Source organism: Corvus cornix, chromosome 12, assembly GCF_000738735.6.
Source record: "Corvus cornix cornix isolate S_Up_H32 chromosome 12, ASM73873v5, whole genome shotgun sequence".
NCBI classification, from domain to species: Eukaryota; Metazoa; Chordata; class Aves; order Passeriformes; family Corvidae; genus Corvus; species Corvus cornix.
In genome coordinates, this window is record NC_046342.1 from 19,199,065 (window position 1) to 19,212,256 (window position 13,192).

A 13,192-nucleotide genomic window follows, 5' to 3' on the forward strand; every position below is an offset into this window, starting at 1 on the left:
ATTTGCCAATTACAGATGATACACAAAGAACAACTTTGTAGTGGGTGTTTTGTCAAAAGATTTACAGGTTTGGAGTGGCTCAGGTGTTTAATTGCAGGGAAAGTGCACTTGATGGGAACTTCAACTGCCTGGGAAGAGTTGGGAGCCAAGCAGGAGCCCCAAAGGTTCACAACAGAGTGCTGGGAGAAACCTCTTGTGTTATATTATCATGTGTATAATAATTAATAGAGAGTGTAAAAATATATAAATAAGCGCCACTGGATGTGAACTCCAATTGCCTGGGAATAGCTGGGAGCAGAGTCCCCAGCCACTCACAACAGACTGCTGGGAGAAATCCCCTTGCATTACATTATCATACTCATACTATTATATTTACTAATTAATATCAACTATATTCCCATATAACTAATGTGTAACAATACAGGTAATATTTTCGCTTGGCTTATTGTTTCATCTAGTACATCAATAAAACAACTCTTAAAAGAACCAACCGAAACAAGTACTTCTGAAACTCTTAGGAATTAGTGCAAAGGAGCTGGGTTTGGCCCAGTCCCAGCCTGGCACTTGTGGGAACAGAGAGTGGTGCCACTGTCAGGGTGGTGCCACCGCCAGGGTGGTGACACTGTCAGGGTGGTGCCACCGCCAGGGCTGGCCTGGACGCAGCAGCAGCAGCAGCCCCAGCCCCTGCTCCCACTCCCAACCCCCCAGGGGATGAGCCAAGCCCACTCCTGCTGTTCCAAATGCTAAACTGAGCTTTTCCAAGCCCTGTAAAAATAACCACCCACAGCCAAGGCGCTGCCGAAGCCCATTATTTATACAGCAAAGCCAGGCAAGTGAAGAAGCGGCCAGACTGAAATAGCTGCTTCCACTCGGGCTCAGCAAAGACATTTTAATTGCAGGGCCACACACGGCTCCTTCCCCCTCGTTAGTTCTCGTTCCGCGAGGGAGATGAAAGGGGGGAATTAGGGATGTGCAGGCAACCTGAATCCTGACATTTCGAGAGGCAGTGAACTCCTCAGGTCAGAACACGCTCCATGCACACGTGGGGTGGATAAAACAGGCGCAGATGACACGTGAGGACAGGCCTGGGGACAGCTGACAGCACATCTGGATATCCCAGGTACAGAAGAACCCCAAACTGTGCCTGTGACAAAACATCTCGGATGTTTTAGCTCCACAGATATGGGCAGAAGGGGGCCAGAGGAAACAATGTAGCCCTAAATGTTTTCCCTGTTGGCTTCCCACCCTCGTGGGAGTCCTGTTATTTATATGCGTGAATGATTTATTCCTCTATTACCAGTTACCTCCTTTGATTAAATACATTAGTGCCTTTTAAGTTATTTCAAGGCTACAATCATTTTAAAATTAAATGATCCTTTGAGTACCCTTTGGGAGCTGAATGCTAAACTGACAGTTCCATAATGCAAAAAAATGGTGGTTGTGCTCATTTTATTTAATTAAACTCTACTCTTGATCAAGCAAACCAAATGGGACCATATTAACCCTGTTTTTTGCTTCTAGAAAAGGAATAAAATAAAAACCGGAGATTCTGTTGTCGTGGTCAGATGTTGTCTTTATTCAGCTGACAGCTTAAACTGTCGTGTCAGGCAGCTGTAATTTCATTCAGCTTCCCCAAAAGAACATTTCTGGGTTTTACCCCACTGCTGATCGATTACGTCCAAGTAGGAAACATTTGAAAAATTTTTCTCCCTTCAAGCTTTGCAAAAGATCTGAATTTAAATGGCACTTGTAAGGCTCTTTGGAGCCCAAGTACAACAGCAGCCCGGCTTTTGAAGAGCACACAAAAATACTTCTGGCCTGAAAGAAAGGAGTGAAGTGACAAAAAGAGGAAGATAAAAGCAATTCCAAGTCCCAAACCCACAGAATCCCCTCAGTCTTGGCCTATTCTTTAGAACTAAACCTCATTTTGCAAATCAAAGGACCAGCTGCTAAACTTGCCTTAAAAAAAGAGGTAGGTCCTGAATGCAGGGCTGAGAGAGTCCAGGGGACGCCGGCGCTGCCATCAATCAGTCCCTCAGGTCCTCCTGCTCCCACCAGGAGTCTCCCCATCCCTGGACCCCCAGTCCCGGGGCTCCAATGCCCAGGGATGCTCTCCCATCACTGGATCCGTGCCTAAAAAACAAAGCTCCCGCGAGGAGGCTTCACCCTCGGGAGGTGGCACAGTTCCAGTCAGGGCTGCACAAATGTTGTACCAAAAAAAGCCAAATGTCACCATTTAGAGACAGCAGTCGGCATCCTCACATATGGAATTAGATGTTCCCGGGAAAGGGACTAAACAAAGGAAAAAAATTTCTCTTTGGACAAAACTTTTAAAAATCCCGAAATTCATCCAGAAGCCTTCGAAGTCGATTAAAAACAATCCTCAAAACATTCCCAGCTTTCACTAGTGCTTAACAACGTGTTTTCCTCTGTGAAAAGACACTTCAGATTGGATTTGCAGTTCTGCCTCGATGTTTTATTTCCCTTTGTGATCGCAGTGATCGCTGCTTTGTAAGATTTATCCTGGGCAATTAATATATCAAGCAGAGAATCGCACGAGGGATTTCCCCAAAGAGATTTTGGCAGCTCGGGGTTGCACTGGGAGCTCCTGCCCGTAGATCTCAGCCCTCTGGAAGTTATTAAACAGCACAAGGATGTCACAAAAGTAAAGTCACTCCGTTAAAAAGAACACGGCACTTTATGCACCCAAAGCCAACGTACGTTCCACCTGATAAAAATCCCAGCTCTCCAGCCTCAAACAACAGGTGTTGGGTGATAAAAGTCAAGACAAAAGTGCTAAAGCCTCTCACATACTTTCCCCAATTTCTACAGCAACAGAGCTGTGACAGAGGGCTCCTGACTGCTCAATTTGATGGCCAGGCAGACTTATAAAAGCTGAGTTTCCTAGGGGAAGACATAATGAAATCAATGCACTCATGAATATGGATGCCGGGCCGGGGCCATCTGTTCGCCACCAACATCTCTTCTTAAAACAAGTTTCAAATATTTCGCCAGAGAGTCTCGTATCTCTATTTCCATGGATGAAATTAGACCTTGGATTTTCAGCACCTCCGGTCATTAAGTGCTATTGTTATGGAAATGTGGGGTTTTTTCCTCCACTGATAATCAAAAGATTGAGTGATAAAACAGTTTGACAAAGTTCAGGTGGAGATTTCATCGGTCTGTGGAGGAGCTTCACAATATTGACAGTCAGGGCACGCCGTGTGTAATGTAAATATAACTTCTCTGTCCTCCCCCCGGGGAGCAAGAGCCTGGGATGTCCTGCCCTCATTTGTATCCTACACCCATCTGATTTCCTTTCGTTTTCAGGGAAAACATCAGAAGGCATTTTTATTCCACATTCATGAGGCTGGTGCTGATTTCATGTGGGGAGCGGGCACGGGTGGAGGAGCTGCTGTTCCCGGGCTCTGCAGGGCGATGGGAGAGATCCAGGAGCTCCCGGGGTTTGCCAGGAAAGCCAGGTGGATCCTGAGCTGTGTCTGCATTCCCAGATCCTGCTCCCTCTCCCGGTGCCACGCTGTGGGGAAGCTGGGCCTGACCCAGGCAGGGCTGATCCAGCCCCAGGTGGGAATCAGAGAGCTCCTGAGTGGCAGAAACCAAGATGTGGGAATAGAAAACCCGAACCACTGTGGGCATAGACACTCCAAACCCTGCAGAAGAGACAACTGACAGGTGATTTTATCACCACACAGGTATTTTAAGGGCAGGTGCCAAGAGGAGGGGGCCAGACTCCCAGTGGTGCCCAGTGAAAACACAAGTGGCAACGGGCACAATCTGACACATGGGAAGTTCCAGCTGAACATGAAGAAAAATTCTTTGCTTTGTGGGTGGCAGAGCCCTGGAACAGGTGCCCAGATTGTGGAGCGTCCTTCCCTGGAGATACCCAAACCCACCTGGACTGATTCTGTGTGACCTGCTCTGGGTGAACCTGCTGGAGCAGGGATTGGACTTGGGCACCTCCCGAGATCCCTTCCAACCCCAGCCAGCCTGGGACTCTGGGAGTCACAAACTGTGTGGCAGCAGGAGCAGAGCTGAAGTCTCTCTTAGGAACGATCTGTCTAAAGCAGGTTGCTATCAATTACTGTGTTCAGTGTTAATTAATCAGCAGCTCTTGGTTACTCAGAGCAACCATGAAGCTGAGACAGCCCAGATGAACAGAATTCCAACTCCTCCCAAAGAAATGAGTCTAAGAACACACTCACAGGGAAGAGAATTGGCTCAGAGTTCTGCTGCTGGGGTCCCACCAGCCTGGCCAAGGTCAGCACCGGCTCCAGCCCCACGGGCTCCAGCAGTCCCACATCTGATGGCACACTTGGCTCCAAACCAGAGCAGACACATGAGGTGTCCTGTGGTGAGCACTGGGGGAAAAAAACAAAACAAGAAGAAATAAATTAATTTACATTTTGAATGTTTCAATTTTACAATATTCCTCTCCATTTCAGCCAATTGATAGTATTTATGTGGCTGTTAAAAAAAAAAAAACCAAAAAAAAACCAACAACAACAAATCTAAATGAAAAGATATGGGAGTAAAAGCATCAAAATTGAATATTATCCAGATAGGCAGGATTTTCTAAATAAACCTCAAAAGATCAATACTTGCCCAAACCTTTTGATTTCATTGAAGTGAGGTTTTGGTCAAAAAAATGCCCCGAGTGCCTGCTGGGATCACCCAGGAACACTCAGCCCAGCCACGCTCCCACTTGGGGATGGAGAACAGCCTGGGCTCATGGCTGGGGCTCACTTCCCAAATTAATTCCTGCAGCTGATCCTAAGCATGGACAGCCTGGGCAGGTTATGCCATAACAGCTTTTCCATTTGCATCCAAATTTGGGGCATTATGCTCAACCTGCTCATCCACTTCCACTCAAAGGTGCAGCTTGCTCAATTTGCATAATAACTATCTCCAGCTAATTATCCCCATTTGTTCATGGAAGCAGCCACTTTCTGTAGGGTTTAAAATTACCATAAGCTGTGCACAAGATCAAGAAAACACCGATTTATCTTATTAACAGTGAAGGAGTTTGTGTGTTAATTAGCAGGGGATTACTCTGGAAATGCATTCAGATGTTCTAAGGATCAGCTCACCTGACACGAGCCCTGAGCACCTCTCAGGATCTGCAGCTCAGAGCTGATGCAGAGGAGATTTAGAAGCTCTAAGAGCAATGAGTGAGGCCAAAGAAGCACCCAGGGAGTCACCATCCTGGGAATTCCTGTTTGGAAAACAGCCACACAGTGTGGGCACTGCAAAAGTGCAGACACCTCTGGGAAGTTATCTAAATGGGAGAGCTGCAGAAAAGAGAGATAACAGTGCTTACAGCAGTGTGTAGGTGAGCTCAGCAAGCTCCTGTGCACAAAAAACAGGCAGTAAAATCTGTTTTTTGCATTTTTTTGGATGGAATTTTGGGCAATTTTTTAATAAAGGCGCAAAACTGAGGTCCTGTCTCCTAGAGAGCTTCAGTGCCTCACTGATACTCTCACTACTCTGCTTAGTAAGCAGCTGCTACAGCCTCCCCCTTGCAGCAGCTGTCAGAGCACTTCCCATAATATTCATGGACGCTCCATGCTTTCCAGCAGCAGGTGGTACCATTTCTGTATCTGCAAACGATCAGCATTCAAATCCAGATTTTTCTCCTTAATAGCTACTACACAGCTACAAAGTGTTATCTTTCCTACACGTATTTTTAATACCCCCAGTAAAAGCTGAAGTGGGGACTTGTATTTAAGGAAAAGATGTTCCCATGAAACTTTAAGTGAGAATTTCACACTGGGAAAAGATTAGAATAATACAGACTCTCAAGTATAGAGCCATTTACTCTCCATTTTTCCTATGCCCCAGAAATAGCCTCCTTAATTTTCACTCTGGGGTTCCCAGAGGCACCCATGTGGATGCTGGGAATTGGACAAACTCCTCACACAGCTTGGAAACTTCCAGCCAAAGGAACTCAGAGGATACGAAGAACAAAAGGAAAGCAGATTGCACTAAACAGTTTTCCTTTTAAGGACCCCAAACCCTTTAAAAAGAACTGCAATGTGAAACCCAAACCAAAATAATTATTTGCTGCCTTTCCATCAAAGCCAATGTTAACATTTAATGGAAATGGGCAGTTTTCAAGCCAACACTCACGTGCTGCACTGAATTTCCACAGAAAACAGGTCCTCTATCCATCTCCTTAAAAATCCATGGAATTTGAACACAACCCCTTCCCTAGTAAAGCCATGAGACACAATGTGGTTCCCATAAACTGCATGGCCATAAATCTTTATTTCCTGGTGGCACAATGGATTTCATAAGACAATGGATTTAACAACTCCTTTTTGCCAACCAGTTCCCTAATTTCTCAGGAAACCCTTTCTGGGTTTAAGGCATGTCTTAAGGAACTAATTTTCCGTAGTGATCCTGAAAAGAGCTGGAGTGTAATTGCCAGGGAATTAATGGAGCCATTGTGCATATTTTTGTTCTTCATTTCCCCAAGAACAATGCAAACCTTCCAGAGAGATAATGAAGAATATCAAAGGCATCTTTTACATCAGGTGAGGCTCTCATCGCACACCAACCCCATGCAGATAAAAATTAAATGGCAAAACCTTAATCAGCTGCTCTCCACAATTGTTTTCCACATCAGTAAAGGAGCAAGTCAGAAATAAATAACAACACACAATGGCCAGAGGTATTGCTGCTTTTCAGCAATCTGCTGGAATTACTGGCTGTATGTGAGGGCACAACACTGAGAATTATTCCTTCCCTGTCCATGGCAGGGGGTTAGAACCAGAATTCCAGAATCATTTAGGTTGGAAAACACCTCCAAGGCCATCGAGTCCCAGCTGTGCCCGATGCCCACTGTGTCCCCAGCCCAGAGCACTGAGTGCCATGTCCAGCCCTTCCTTGGGCACCTCCAAACCTCCCTGGGCATCCCCTTCCAGTGAAGAAATTCCTCAAGTCCAACCTGACCCTCCCCTGGCATAGCTTGAGGCCCTTTTCTCTTGTCCTGAGAGACCTGATGACTTTTGAGTCCCCTCCAGTGGGAACCATTCTGTGGTTCTGTTCACCTCCCACCTCCCTCTCCTTTCATCCCCAGCTTCCTGGAAATGGTGTCCACTCATTCCATCCCTGCAGCACATCCTGCCCAGGCACAGACACTGCCACCATTATCATCAGTCATGATTTTCTGCTGAGGGCTCCCAAAACCACACCCCTGACAGCAACACACCCCTGCAGAGGCTCTGTTACCTTCACCACAGACCTGCTCAAACACCAACGAGCCAAGTACAGCACCAACTCTTTGCTTTTCATGCACAAAAGTGGCTTTTTGAAATGCAAACCGGGTCTCCATCCCATCCTCCTTGGGCAGAGTGTGTCACAGGGAGAGGTGCTCACCCAGCCTGGTTTGGGGGTGGCAGATCAGGTGATGCAGATTAGAAAATCCAACTATTTTCCACAAATGCACTTTCTGCAGAGAAGGTTTTCAGGCACAAGGTTGATTTTGATCTGAAAGACTAAAGAAACATCAAAGGGAAATACCTGTGGGTATACAGCAGTGCTCCTGGAACAAGCAGGGGCTCATGAATACCAACTGAGGAATATTCAGGATAAATATTGTACCCCTGTGTGCAGGTTACACTGAGAGCTCCCCTGAGCCCTGCCCTGCTGCCCCTGCAGCCCCAGGGACACCTGTGACCACCTGTCCTTGGGTTTCAGCAGAGCTCAGGCTGCACCTGAGGTTCTGCAACCAGCTCTTGTCCCATCCCAGGGCTTCCCCCTGTGCCCACCTGGGATTTTACTGCTGAGTCCAGGATGCCCTGGGCTGCAGATGGGATTTCAGGTGGCGATGGTTTGTAAGGGCAGCCCTGGGGATGTGGGACTGTGGGCAAAAGCAAGATACAGCAAAAATGATCACGAACCCAGGCCGAAACCAAAAGGACAATCATCAAAAATGGCAAATTTCCCTCAATTTCTCAGCAAAACTTGCAGAAAAAGCAAAGCTGAAAGCTGGTTTTAAAGCACAGGGCTTTACATGGCTTCCCAGTAAGGATCTCCCACAGCAGACAAAATTCATTTTGATTTATCCTCTGCACTGTTGTTTTTAGCTGCAGCTAAAAACATGGGGTGTATGATTTCTTTTAAAACTCTGCTGTTTCAGGCTAGCACTCAGCAGCTCTGAACAGCTCTTTGCAGTTGCCTTTACAGACCAGCATCATTTCTAATCTCACCCTGGGAAAACACTTGTAAATCTGCTCAATGACTCAAATTTGCAGCTTTCTCCCACTCAGTTTGCTGGATCACTGTCTCAAACAGTTTCTCTGCCCAGTCAGATTTTCAAAGCAAGTTTATAAAACGAGCATCTGTTGATAATCTAGTAAGTCTGGAAAAAAAATATTTCTATCTTCCACACAATGCTGGGAAAACCTTGAAACTTGTAAACAAGCAGGGGATGTGACAGCAGCAATTGATCTCTGTTAACAGCAAAAATACAAAGGAAGGGAAATACGAGTGGAAAAAGTGTATCTGTGCATATTTAATATGGTTTTTGTAGCAGGCACTTTCGTGACGTTTGACTCAGTGTTGTAATTAAAATGTTCTGTAACGGTGGTAATTACCCCATCAGGTAAGACACAATGGATGGCAGCACAAACCTACAATAAAATTATCATTTCTAAGTTGCATTTCAATTTTTGTCCATCTTAAGCACCTCCCTCGTGCCTGGGAACGGGGGATTTTTAACAGGGTCCAACATGTGATAGCGCAGCCCCAGCCTGGAATAGTGGGCTTTTTGTTATCTTTGCTTTTCCTTCTTGATAAACTGCAGCCTTTTGAAGAAAACTAATTCTAATAGATCAAGTGATGAAATTTAATCAAACTAAACCCCACTGAGCACGCCTCGATGGTGCAGAGGGTGGCAAGAGTGAGGTGAGAGGCAAAAGGTGCTCCCAGTCCTCCCACACCACAGAGCATCTCTGCCTTCAGGAGCACAAAAACTCCGGAAACTTCTGGAAACCAACCCAGAACATCCCAAATGTCACAAAAATGACAAAGCCCCTTCCCTTTGCAAATGGTTTTGAAGCACACTGACCTTGGGGTGCTAAAATTTCCTTTTTGGGGGGAAGAGTGGGGTGTTCAGACCTATATTAAACCAAAGTAACATACAGCATCCAATTATTCCAGCAATTCGGAGAATTCTGGGGTTTGGAGCCTTTGCAAAGCATTCTGAGTGCTGCAGGAAGATGAATTATCTCCCATTTCTTGTATCAAACCCTGATGTCATGTCTGGAGAAACACTAAACCCTGTCAATTCTTTCTGTCTTCCCAGGTTCCATCAGTCCTTTGCAAGCTCGTCCAGCAAGCAAATAACCCCTTTCACTTTGGAAAGGGGCAATAAAGATGATGGATGCTTTTTGGAGTTTATTCTTGCTGTGTCCATAAACATTCCCCTAATAGCTCATCACAGCTGACGAGGAGCTTGGCGGAGCCAACTGCTGTTGACTGAAAATATCTCTCAATTTTTTTCCCCAAGCTTGCTGTACAGAAGGAATTATTTATATTTGAATAGCACTCTCCTGTGATCAGGAAATATCTATGTATTTGCCATAGTTAACGCAGGCCCCCACCACGCAGGCACTGTTAATGAGCTTTTATTAAGAAATCCTATTTTAGTCCCTTTCACTCCAGTCCCTCACTCCAGGGGGCCCAAGAGAGGCCCGAGATATTTATCTGGCAAACTTTGTTTTCCCCTACACACCAAGATAATTAAATCACTGAACCAAATTCAAGGCAAGAGCTGAGGAATCACTCCCGTGATTTTCTTTTTTACCCCCAGGATGCTCCCAAAGGCAGAAGACAATCGCAGAGTGGTTTGGGTTGGAAAGGACTTTAAAGGTCATCCAGTTCCAGGCAGGGACACCTTCCACCATCCCAGGTTGCTCAGCTCTGAATTCCTGCTCTCCTTGCTAAAGATCATTGGAATGATGCCCAATGGTTTTAACAAAGGTGCTTTTGAATAATTTTTTTTTTGTTATTATTGTATTTTTTTAAATGTCCATTGTTATCTTTCTACCCTTAAAGAAAATCACACTGAAGAAAACGAGACACACCCAAATGTTGATGTTTGAGGGACACTCTGGAGGAAGAAATAAGTGCAGCATTTTAAAATACCATAATTTATAGCGATACCTGCATTTCTGGGAGCGAAGCAAAGGTGAAAAACAGCAGCAGGACACTGAAAAACCTCTTTGAGCAACTTCCACCACAACCTGTACCTTCAGAGGCAACAGACAACAGCACAGCCTGATAAAAATGGGATCTCCCAGCTCTGCCCACTGGAATATGGAAGAGGACACAGTCAGGGACCCGCCATCCCTCCTGCCCAGCTCCCTCAGTGCTCCCTGGCCTTGATATGGGACAAAATGTGCCTTTCTTGGCCATAAGTAATAATAATGTATTTAATACCTGGCACTCCCAATTTTCTCCTGCCTTTAACTATTCCTTGCCTTGCTCTGGAAGCAGGCTGAGGTAAGTAATGTGCAAGGCAAGCACACCGCTGTCACTTAGCAACCTGAAACGGGGCTTGGAACAAAGATCTTTATTTCTGGAACCATTTAACAGTGGTGCCTGAGCCGGGCTGAGGTTTTGGGGATGGCACAACCCCAGCCCCTCTTGCTGCTGCTGCTCCTCTCCAGGGCTGTCACTGTCCCTGCAGCTTTTCACCCTCACCTACACCTCCTAAACTTTATGGCAAAGAGCATGAAGAAAATTAATAAAAAGAGGACAATTGCCATTATTTTGCGACTGTTTCAGCCAATTGACTCCAGTGCGGCCCAAGCAGAGTGCTAAAGCAGAGAACAGCTCACCTTATGCCCATACAGACAGATCCCGTGAGCTGCTCTGCCTTTACAGGCTACCTTGGAATCTCCTCCTCTCTCTGCCCTCATGGCAGTGCCCAAGGACAGGGCAGCAGGCCCCGCTGAGCACTTGGAGTGGAGGAGCCTGAGCCCAGCGTGAGGCGGCCCCAGGCAGCCCTGGCACCAGCTGTGCAGGTCCCTCCTGACCTATCAGGCTCCTCAGCCACATCCAAAGCCCTGGATGAAAACTGGAAATGCTCAGCACTAAATCACTGGGAGGCATGAGTGCCACCTGCCTTGGGGGACAGGGGCCCTTCCATGACCCTGCAGCGAGGCAGGAATGCCAGGCCCATCATCCTCACCAGGTGGGAGAGCCAAGAGCCTCTGCTGATTGCACTGGATCTTCCTCTTGCCTCAGCGAGGACATGCTTAATTACTGCCAGCTTTAATTAGTGTCCCAGTCTCCCAAAGGACTTCAATTCTCTCAGATTTCACATCACATCCCTACTCCTTCCCTGCTGCTGTGGCTGCAGCAGCTCCTGGACACCTCTGGGCTGGAGCAGAACTGAGAATTCACATCAAGTGAATGAACCTGGCTAAACTGGAAATTTGGGGGTGCTGCCTGCTCCCCACCATGGCTGAAACCTGCTTTAATGGGCAATTTAAAAGCAAGCATCCACCAGAAATTTGTCATTTATCGTGTGCTAGAAACAAATGCTGCTGCCCACTGCTCACCCTTGTCTGCTTGAATCCTCCTCATATACACGAGGGGAACTAACTTAGGTATATCCCCGGTAAACCGAAATATCTTGGTAAAAAATTAACATAGGCAGGAGAGTAAAAAATACATAGAGAAAAATGGAAAAGGGAACTAAAGAATCCACAGCCGTTATAATGCCTAAAAAGCCAGATTTGCCTTCTGAATGTTGTTTTTTAAGGAAACACTCAGGATGATTTTTACCTCTTAAATCCCATTAACCAAACTGAACAATTCAAAAAGCAATGACAAAATGTAAAATAAATTCTATAATGTGGCAGAGCAACCCTGTGAGCCCTAACTACAAAGTGCTGCCTCTAATCAAAGCCTAATATCCTAATTCAAACTATTGTTACTATTATTACTATTATTATGGTTATGTTTCTCCTGCTGTCTTGGCAAAAACCATTTCTGCTTATGTATTTTTAATGTTTTCTGTTAAGGACAACCAAAAATGCCGTATGTGATCAATGATTTATAAAAATTGAGCCTGAGTTTGTATTTAAAATCCTGTCACTGGGAAGCATCAGTTCAGTGCATTTTACCAAATCACAATGAGGATGAATTTTAAGGTGAAGTTTTCCCACACAAATATCCAGATACACTTCATGGGGAGTGAAAAAAATTGTTGTTGGCCTCATTTTATAATGAAACAGATTCAGTTATGAGCTACCCAAAACACAGAGCTCTGACAGCAATGTACAGGCTTTATATGCAAGTCGAGTTAATCCTCTAAGTAGACTTCCAATTCCTGCAGGAGACGGGAATCAGGTGGCATTTGAGTTCATATGAGAAATCTGGAACTGTCTGGCTTTGCTGTGAATAAAGTGAAGAGTTTTGGGGTGAGACAGCAGAAGTGCATCAACCACCTCACTGCTAAATCCCACTGTGACACGAGTCCAGCAGCTTTGGTGATGGCCAAATCCTGCCAGTGCTGTCCTGGGAACAAGCAGGATTTCACCAGCCAGGATGGTAAAACCTGCCTGGTTTTGCCTTCACAGGACCAGTTCCCAGCCCGTCTGTTAGTGATCCTCTGAAACCATGAAGCATCCCTATGGAGAATGACCCTTCTTGGATGATTTCCACCATGGGCCTGTCAAGGTTTTAGCTTTGCCTGCAGTGGGACTGGAACTGGAAATCGTCCTTGTTAAACTTGGGATTCAGACAGTTTCAATTTGAAAGCCAAACAGGAAAAAGGTTCTGAGTGAAGTGCTTGGAGCAGAACCTGGAAAGAGGCACCAGAGCAGGACAAGGCAATCACCAACCAAAGCTGGAGCACAGCCCAAACAAGCAAAGTTATTGTCAAAAACATTAACAAGCCATGTCCAAATGCCATTTTCTTTTTGCAATCACAATTTATTAGTGGGGTTTTACACATCAGATGGGCAGAGATTGTGCCACCCTTGGAGGTGCAGTGCTGTGCCACACGTCTGGGTGACCAAGCACAAGGAGAGCTTTCCTTGGAATCAGCATTAATCACACAACGGAGCCAGTTTTAAATGCACAGCAGGAAGCACTTTCCCTTACAGCAACATTAGTCAGGCCATGTGCAAGTTGTCTTCAGTGAGATTTTCATTAA

The 13,192-nt window shown here is 45.8% G+C and overlaps 1 long non-coding RNA gene across 1 annotated transcript in view; it reads right to left on the reverse strand.

Moving 5' to 3' along the window:
- The window catches only part of LOC104683388, a 129,282-nt gene that overhangs the window by 89,340 nt on the left and 26,750 nt on the right, over positions 1 to 13,192 (reverse strand). The window contains exon 3 of the long non-coding RNA XR_002043492.3: positions 4,224 to 4,379. This is a non-coding gene — a long non-coding RNA (uncharacterized LOC104683388). The remainder of the gene's footprint in view (positions 1 to 4,223; positions 4,380 to 13,192) is intronic.